This window comes from Octopus bimaculoides, chromosome 5 (assembly GCF_046866305.1).
Source record: "Octopus bimaculoides isolate indiv1 chromosome 5, ASM4686630v1, whole genome shotgun sequence".
NCBI classification, from domain to species: Eukaryota; Metazoa; Mollusca; class Cephalopoda; order Octopoda; family Octopodidae; genus Octopus; species Octopus bimaculoides.
Genome location: NC_142932.1, coordinates 67,065,095 through 67,075,404, shown reverse-complemented (window position 1 = coordinate 67,075,404; position 10,310 = coordinate 67,065,095).

Here is a 10,310-nt window from a genome sequence, read left to right as displayed (position 1 = left end):
TCTTATTCTTAATACCTTTAAACCAGTCGACGATTTCTATACTATTGGACCATTGTACTAACCTAGTGGCATTCCTGACTTCCGCATTAATTTTCCCTAAAATTTCTTTACTAATAATGCCAAGCTCTGATTTTTGTGTCTCTCTATAATTATTACTTACATTTCTTATATATTTTTTATATATATTTTTTAATGTTTGTACTGATAGGACCTGCTGATGGGACTGTACTGATAGGCTTCTATGCTGTGTCTATGTATAAGCTTTTCACTTTTTTTACCTGGATTTTATATTTTTATATCTTTATATTATTATATATTTTTTTTTGTTTTTTACATAATTATAGGGTTAATGTTTTTGTATTTTTCCACATACAGTTTTCTGTTTTCTCGCCTCGAAATTGTTTTCCTGTACGCTTATAGACACGTACAAGGAACTTTATATGTGCGCGCTTGTGAGTGTGCGCGTGAATGCGTGCGTATGTAGATATATGCGTGCGTATATAGAGATATGTGCGTGCGTATATGGATATATGCATGCATGCGATAATATACGCAGTTTTAGACGAGTTTTGTCACTACACAGTAATTTCCCTTTGTTTTTAACGGTCATTTTTCACATGAATTTTCAATTGGCCGGATAACTGAAGAGATGTTGGTGTGGGCTCCCACCCTGGCATCCGAAACCCGGAGTTTTATCATGGCAACTGAATAAGTGTCACATATTTTTAGAGATAAATTCCTCTATTTGCATAATATCGAGGTCTCTTTCTTTTGTTGTCCTTCCTGTCAAATATATATATATTTATGTATGTATGTATGTATGAATGTACGCATGTATATAAATATATATGTAAACACACACACACGCACGCACGCACGTACACACACACACGCACACGCACACACACACACACACACACACACACACACACACACACACACACACACACACATGTATATATATATATATATATGTACAACTCTTTAACATGATATTTTTACCTATTAAATGGGTATGATATCCTAGTTATTGTGTGTTTATTTGCTACCCTGGTAGCTATTAACATATTTAGATTATCGAAGTTTTTTCCAACCGAGGTAATATTAATATATACATAAATTATATATAGATATATATATTGGAAGGTTTGGAGGTGATGTACAGGAATTATATATTGGAAAACGTAATAAGGTACTTAGATATCTGGATGGTTGTACATTTACAGATTTTTATTAATATGTCACATGCTTTATAAATATTAGTGCTTGCACGTATTCTTGTAGGCTCTTCAAAATATGTAGGTTGTTGTAAGTTCTTGGTTCTTCAAAATTATTTTGAAGAACCCACAAGAATAGGCGCAAGCGCTAATATTTGTAAAACATGTGACATCTTAATAAAAATCTGTAAATGTACAACCATCCAGATATCTGAGAACTTTATTATTTTTTCCAATATATATATATATATATATATATATATATATATATATATATATATATATATATATATATATATATATATATATATATATATATATATATATATATATATATATATATATATATATATATATATATATATATATATATATATATATATATATATATGTGTGTGTGTGTGTGTGTATACATATATATATATATATATGTGTGTGTGTATATATATATATATGTATGTGTGTATATATATATATATATATATATATGTGTGTGTGTGTGTATACATATATATATAAACATATATATGTGTGTGTGTGTGTATACATATATATATAAACATATATATGTGTGTGTGTGTGTATACATATATATATATACATATATATGTGTGTGTGTGTGTATACATATATATATATACATATATATATGTGTGTGTGTGTGTATACATATATATATATACATATATATATGTGTGTGTGTGTGTGTGTGTGTGTATACATATATATATACATATATATATATGTGTGTGTGTGTGTGTGTATACATATATATATATACATATATATATGTGTGTGTGTGTGTGTGTGTGTGTATACATATATATATATACATATATATATATATGTGTGTGTGTATACATATATATATATATACATATATATATGTGTGTGTGTGTGTGTGTGTATATATATATATATATATATACGATGGGATTTCTTCAGTTTCCGTCTACCAAATCCACTCATAAGCCTAGGTCTGCTAGGGGGTATAGTAGAAGACATTTACCTAAGGTGTCATGCAGTGGGACTGAACCTAGAACCATGTGGTTGGAAAGCAAGCTTCTTACCACACAGCTACGCGTGCGGCTATATATAAAGAAAGATCGCAAATGGATAAAGGTTTGCTATAGCTGTCTCAGGCGTTTTTTTCGTTGATGGATAATTTGATTACGTCATGAAAAATACAAAGATGTGGCATGTACACTGACCCTCTCGTTTGGTTCAAATGAATCCTACAAATAATTAATTACACCCCCCACTCATACACACAAGAAATAAAGTAAGGAAGAATTTATAGAATAGATCATGCAGAGGTTCTCTAAACTTAATACTTCTCACGATTTGAATTTTACGCTAGATGGATATGTATGTATGTATGTATGTATGCACGAAGTGGTATCAAAGAATTCCCGGACTAGTGATGTTTAATAAAAAATAACCTATTTACCTAAGTTTTAACATCACATCCTTCGAAATAGTCACCTTGCGCAGTAGTACACCGGTTCTAGCGTTCCTGCCACTTTTGGAATCCGGCCTGGCGAGTAGGACCTTCTACGATTCACTCTTGGTGTCGACAACGTTGTTAAAACAGTGACTTTTGAACTACATTTTCATCTTGGGAAAGAGATGGAAGCCCGCAGGTGCTAAATCTGGCGAATAGGGCTGATGTTGAAGCGATGCCATGTTGTTTTGGTTGAGAAACTCACGAGTGAGGAGAGCACGGTGACATAATTCGTTGACATCGTGAAGAATCCAGACGTTAGGAGTGCTTGCATGGACCCATATGACAGACCAACAGCATCAGCAGTGTCGTTGATTGTCTTCCGACGATCTTCATGCACAAGCTAATGATTGACGTTCCGGGATTGACGCTCATCGTCCTCCTGGAACGCTCTTCCGCTTTTGAAGCGACCGTGCCACTCTAAACATTGCGTGCGACCCATTGCTTCGTTACCGTAAGATTGCCGAAGCTTGCTCAATGTCTCTGTAGCAGAATCTCCAAATTTAACGCAAAATTTCACGTTGGCTTTTTGTTCCAACTTCCTTTTCATGACAAAAATCGCAGACTACAGCATACACGTAATCACAAAAATACAAATGACTGCCAGGCCGGATTCCAAAAGTGGCAGGAACGCTGGGACCGGTGTATTGCTGCACAATATGAATATTTCGAAGGAGATGATGTTAAAACTTAGATAAATAGGTTATTTTTTATTAAACATAACTAGTCCGGGAATTTTTTCGTACATACATACATACATACATACATACAACTTGCGAACTAAAATAGCGATGTCACTCGGCACACTGCCTTACGAAAGTGACTGGCAGCTCTCACTGCGCACGCAAGTGTGTGCTGCCATCTATCGGCACGCTACAGAACTAGTTCGAGAACTTTTTGATACCATCTCGTTTGTGTACGTATATGAATGCGCGTGTGTATACATGCATATATGTATGGATGGATGGATGGATGGATGTATGTATGTATGTATGTATGTATGCATGTGTGTATGCATGCGTGTACGTATATATGTATGCATGCGTGTACGTAGGTATGTATGCAAGTGTGTATGCATACACATACTTATACACGTATTATCGCTTAGCCAGGAGGGAAGGGTAATTGACTTTGTCCTATAGAGAGCCCCCGAAACTTGCGAGATAAATCATTAAATTGTAGACAAAAGGATAGTGTTTGCTATAGGAATTCAAAGACCAGTTGGATGAGCAGCTGAGTGACAGGTTAAGTCCACCATCCATGTAAGCCAAAGAAAGTTTTAAATTTATAATGTCATAGTCGGAACAAGTACTACGAAACATCCAGTTCGACCTTCCAAAATTTCCCCTGCCCTTCGCTTCGACAGTTGCTTTATCGCTAGTAATATTGTATATAATGTAACAAATGTTAAACTAAACGTAGTCTTTAAAATATTCAGGTTTATTAATGTTAGTGTAACTCTGCCTCCATCAGTAAAGTATCTCCAAGTTCATTAATGTTGTTCTAAGCAACACTTGAGTAATAATAAATCTTTTGTGACTGGATTATCTTTATAAATATTGTTTTATGAGATTATAATTGTAGTATAATTGTTATTCGTATTTGTTAATCCCTCTGATATGGTATTTGTAAGAGGAGCCTACTTTCAATATTGCTTATGATTCATCAGTTGAAATGAATAATAAAATGAAAGAAAACAAAACATATCTAGCAGGGTTGAGGTAGTATCAATGTTAATAATAACTGGTGTGTGTTTAGATTGTAACTCACTTTCTTCCCCGAATTCCCAACATATTTTATGTTAAATAGGCTACACAATTCTTACAGTTTAGTGTACTGGTTATGCGCACGCATTCAGGAAAGTCACGAATATAATATACGTTAATTTATTTTCATTATGCACAACATTATTACTGAAATCTTTTTCATGGAAGAGACGATGAAAGATGAAGCTGAACTACTCAAATTTAATGCAAAAAGACAAAGTAAGCCATTGTGTTGGCTTTAAAATATATTTTGTGGTTAAATCGCACCAGTCTATAACTGAGATTTAATGATATTGAAATAATAATGTTTTAGCTCTTTCTGAATTCCATCTCAGATCAATATGTTACAGACAAAATTAGGTACGTCAATACCTATGAATTGAATTTATTAAATAATAGATTCTTGCACATCCATAAATCGGTGGGATAGTACTAGATGAATTGAATTTAACTATATCTACTGGATCAGGCTTGATCTGGGGTCAAATACCCTCAACACCCTCACCCAGGCCACTAAAACAACTCTCTAGTTTAAAATTTTTCAACGATTTTCAAAATCCATATAAAGATTGAACCAGGTCACACGATGCATGATAATTCACTCTTAAAACAATATAAAAGGTCTGACCATATCTATAGCATTGAAGCTAGCTATCAAGCATGTGGACATAAAAGTACTAAACAAATCTAATGGCGGGTAGGTCACATGTTTTTTAGCGCTCTCATTGCTAATGTGGGTACAGTGATTGCCGTGTTAAGATCGTTTTGCAGCTCCTTGGTTTCTAGTTCGAGACTATGTCGCAATATCTCGTGTAATACCATAGCCTTGGGTCGACCAAATCTTTGTGAGAAGGAATTTGGTAGACGGGAAGTGTGGAAGTCGATTGGAGGAACTGTTTCTGCTCTCAGACTTAATTTGTCACTACCTGGTCCTTGGGAAACCCTAGTGGAGTCCACTCTGTTGTCACAAGGTTTATCATTGATACCAAGGTCTTAAGGACCCTTACCAGGGATTATTTTGTGGTCAGCCAGTCTAATATTCCCATTTACTCCTTGGTACCTTTAATGGAGTACACTCAATTGTCACCCTTCGAACAGCAGCACACCTTCTCCCTTGAGTACATTTAGGGCAATTCACTCCGTTGCAAGCATTTGGACCAATCCACTGGTTGGAGCACAACTTCTCCACTTCTGATAAAACCACAAAAAACACACACACACACACGCACGCACGCACGCACGCACGCACGCACGCACGCACGCACGCACGCACGCACGCACGCACGCACGCACGCACGCACGCACGCACGCACGCACGCACGCACGCACGCACTCACTCACTGTACTTAATGTGCGCGTATGTGTAAAAGAGAGGGGAAAACGGAACGGGTATATAAATTAGCCGGGCACATTGTATCAGGTGACCACAAGATATCACGTGACCAAAAGATATGCGAAGATAGTTTTACTCGATTGATTTCTCTGTTTGTATTATGTGTTTCCGATGTAATTACACCTGGACATTATACAGCTTGAACAATATAGCGAAAAGGAGAGCTAAAATAACGTAAAGTACTAGTGGTATTAAGGTCGACTGAGTGCTGCAAATGATGAAGTTTTCATTCATTAAAATTTCTCACGTGCTGAAGAGAGAAATAAAAATCAAGAAGATACTATTTTTTCTTTCTCTATTGTAGATACAAGAAGTGAAATTTTTGGAATAGGGACTAGTCGATACTATTGACTCTGGTACTCGACTGGTAGTTACTTTATCAAGTCCGAAAAAATGAAAAGCACAGACAGCTCCATCGGAATCTGAATTCAGAATGTAAGATTTGGAAAAAATGCTACTAAACATTTTGTCCACCACGGCAACAGTTCTACTAGCTTGTCGCCTTTTGAAATGGAGTGAGGATAATATTGGTTTTAAATTTTGACACAACGCGAGCAATTTTGTGGGAGGCGGCTAGTCAATTCTATTGATCCCAGTTCTTAACTGGTACTTATTTTATCAACTCCGAAGGGTGAAAGGCAAAGTCGGAATTTGAACCCAGAACGTGAAGACAGACGAAATGCATTTTGATCGGCGTGGAAAATGCTAATCATTATGCCCGGCGTGCTAACGATTCTGCCAGCTCGCTGCCTTCTGGGGTGTGGGGATAATATTAAGAAATATTTGGTTTGTACAATGACAGCTTCCGGTTTATGTAACGACGGTTCCCAGTTTATGTACCGACGACTTCCGGTTTATAGACCGACAACTTCTGGCTTTTGCATCAATGACTTCCGATTTGTGCAACTTCAAGTTTGAAAAATGAGGAGACATATCGCATCATTGAGGAAACGTTTGAATTTAATCCAGGTTGCAACACTGAATATTTTGTCATTCAACAAAAAGTGGTTCTCACAACAATGGAATGAAAGAGAGGAATAAAGACAGAAAATTCAATGAAGTTCTAAAGACAAGAAAGATAGTGACTGAAAGGTGTCCAAATTAAAGGAACAAATGGATTTGAAGTTCAAATTTTATGTTTTTAAGATTTTACGCAATTACATGCATAAAAACTACTTAGGGCCCACAGTGAACATGCAACGAAATATGGATGATGAAATCTAAAGAACATATAAATACATATGTACATATATTAAGAATATGTTGTAGTTTTCTTTTTACGGTGCAAGTTCCGATACTTTTTGATCAGACCTGGTACAAATATATGCGCACATACATATATACATACACATGCACACACATACATATATATATATATATATATATATATATATATGTACATATATATATTATATACATAATACACCTAAAAATAACAATTGATTCCGTTGTATGCATATACATATATAAATATGGATATGTATTTATGTAGACATATGTGTATATATAAAAGTTTATGTATGTATTTATATTTACAACTTAACCTTATGAACTTTCTAAACTCTCTGACGAAGACCAGAGGCACACCCAAGTACCTTAATTTTATATACCAAATACTTCAGTTCACTGAAGGGCTGGAAGTAAAGTGGGGTACTGTAACCTCTTGGCTGAAACAGCTGAATGAAACTATTCTACTTCCTATGTTCTACGTAATATATTTTAATAACTACTGGTATTGTTATATATGTAAAGCATAATCTGTTATACATGTATGTATATTGTTATAATTGTTTTTTTTTAAATAGACATAATATAATGTCTAAAAGTTGATGAACACCACCTCTTGATCCCCTCCATTTTCTTATTGCCGTATATATATATATATATATATATATATATATATATATATATATATAAACTTACTTGGAAATGGATGCGTCCCGTTCAATCATATAATAATATAATGATATAATATATATATATATATATACATTTGCATATATGGGTACAGGACATCATAAAACGTAAACATGAAATACGAAAACAAAATATAAATATATAATAATAATAATAACAACAACAACAACAATAATAATAATAATAATAATAATAATAATAATAATAAAGTGACAAAGAATGAGACCTCGATATTAGGTAAATAGAGGATATTTATACATGTATAGTTTAGGATAATCAGTAAATTGTCATAATGGTACTCAGAGTTTCAAATGCCGGAGCTAAGAGCTACGATGCAGTCTCATCGGCTATCATGGCAATAGACGCTATAAAAAATGTTGAATAGAAGGAAGTTACTTTAATAGGTAGAAAAATATAAAAGATAAAAAAATATACGCAACCATATTCTCACAATACATAAACATAAAACTTACTGCGTTCATAACGTCTACATACGTACACACAAACATGTATATGTACATGCCCATACACATACAAACATATATGTGCATTTATGTATTCATTCACATATCCACACACACACGCACACATATATGCATATGTATGTATAGGTACAGGACGTACACAACATGCAGTACGAAAACAAACGAGTCAAATACGCAAGCAACGAGAGTAAAAATGGAAAACAGGACAAATGACCACAGAGAACGACCCTTCACCAGTTGTCCGCTGTCTAGCTACTCCTAATTTCGAGCATTCAACGACAATATGAGTCATCAAATTTTGGATTTATGGGGTGTAAAAGTTGGGAACAAAAACAGGACTGTAGAGACATACAAGGAAACCGAACGAAAACAAACATGGAGGGTCGTTAGGCCAGAACGAGCAGAAAATAACGAACACTGGGAGAAATATTTTCTTTCAAAAGAGAAAAGATAGAAGAGAGAAAAAGGAAACGTTATGCACGAAAAGGAAGAAGGTCACGTGAGGCCTTTAACTTGAAAGATTATTATTATTAAACCGTGACATTTTATGTATTGAACTAATAATAGCTTTCCTACACTTACACATATTTCTGCTATATTCCTATTTTATTTTATTTATATTATTTAAATAGTAGAATACGTTTTTTGAATTTATAAGACCTGAAGAGTACCGTCATTCTGAGTAGAATTTATCTTGATCGATTGATTGTAAATTGCACAGATTTTTCTACTATTATGTGGCTACGAAACGCGCGAAGTCTATAATTCACTTTCTTTTTTATAAACTTACTAAACTGAATTTAATTTTTAATTTTAATATAATATTTTATAGATTTTATGGATTATAAACTTTTCTTATAGATTTTTAAATTAGTATTTTGTAGAGTACGTTTTTCTTGATGGTGTATGATCTCCTTCATTGTTTGGATTTCATCTTGGTGGTTCTTCTCTAAATTATTAATATATATATATATTAATACAAAATACTAATTTTAAAATCTATAAGAAAAGTTTATATATATATATATATATATATATATATATATATACACAAATGTACATAGATGCACACACATATATAGAGACATGCACACAACCACAGAGCTATCTAGGACTTCTCAGTATCCATCAGGGCCATTCAACCAATAAAAACAACCTTAGAATCAAGGAGGCCCTTCGTATTACAAGCTAAGACCAACTTTGAATAACAGTCAAGAGCTACACGAAGCAGGCTGGCTATTATAACAAACTAGTCTGCACATTTCACCATCCTTTCCCATATATCTGAGCAACGATTTATTTCATCACTCATTCTCCACATGTTCCGAAGAAAGGGTCCATAACCCAGAAACATCGAAATATGAGGTGAAACTCCAACTGATGTTCTGTTTTCACCTCTGTAGTTCACATTATATTTCATTTCGTTTTATTCCGGCTTTATCTAAAAAGTTTTGTATGCGTGTGTACGTCTGTGTGTGTGTATTTATGTGTGTATAAACGGATTTTATTCATTATAACAGTATGTATTTCACGTAAACATAGGACTACATTATCTAATGAGTCTTATTTTATTTACCTATTCATTTTCATGCTCGAGGGGTTCTTTTAGTGAGGTTTAACTATAAAGCTCCACTGTTGGGTCATTTCCACATAATTATTTTGTACTCTCGATTTTTCTACATAATTGTGTAATTCCTGTATTGAAAGCCAAACCATAAGTAGGCATAGTGAAATCTTGATATTTGATTTGGAATTGCTGCAAAACGTTATGAATTTGGTGGGAACAAATTTGGATGTTCGTGTGTCATGTTTTGAACTAATATAACTAAGTAAGTATATGTGTGTATTGTGCGTATTAATGTATATATATATATATATATATATATATATATATATATAATAAAATTTAATATATATTAAATAATTTATAAGGAAGACAGTGTACTGTAAGCTTTATTTAGCACAATGATCGTTTCGGCTTCCATTGCTCCCTTGTGGGTAAGGAACGATATGGAATCGAAGACACCC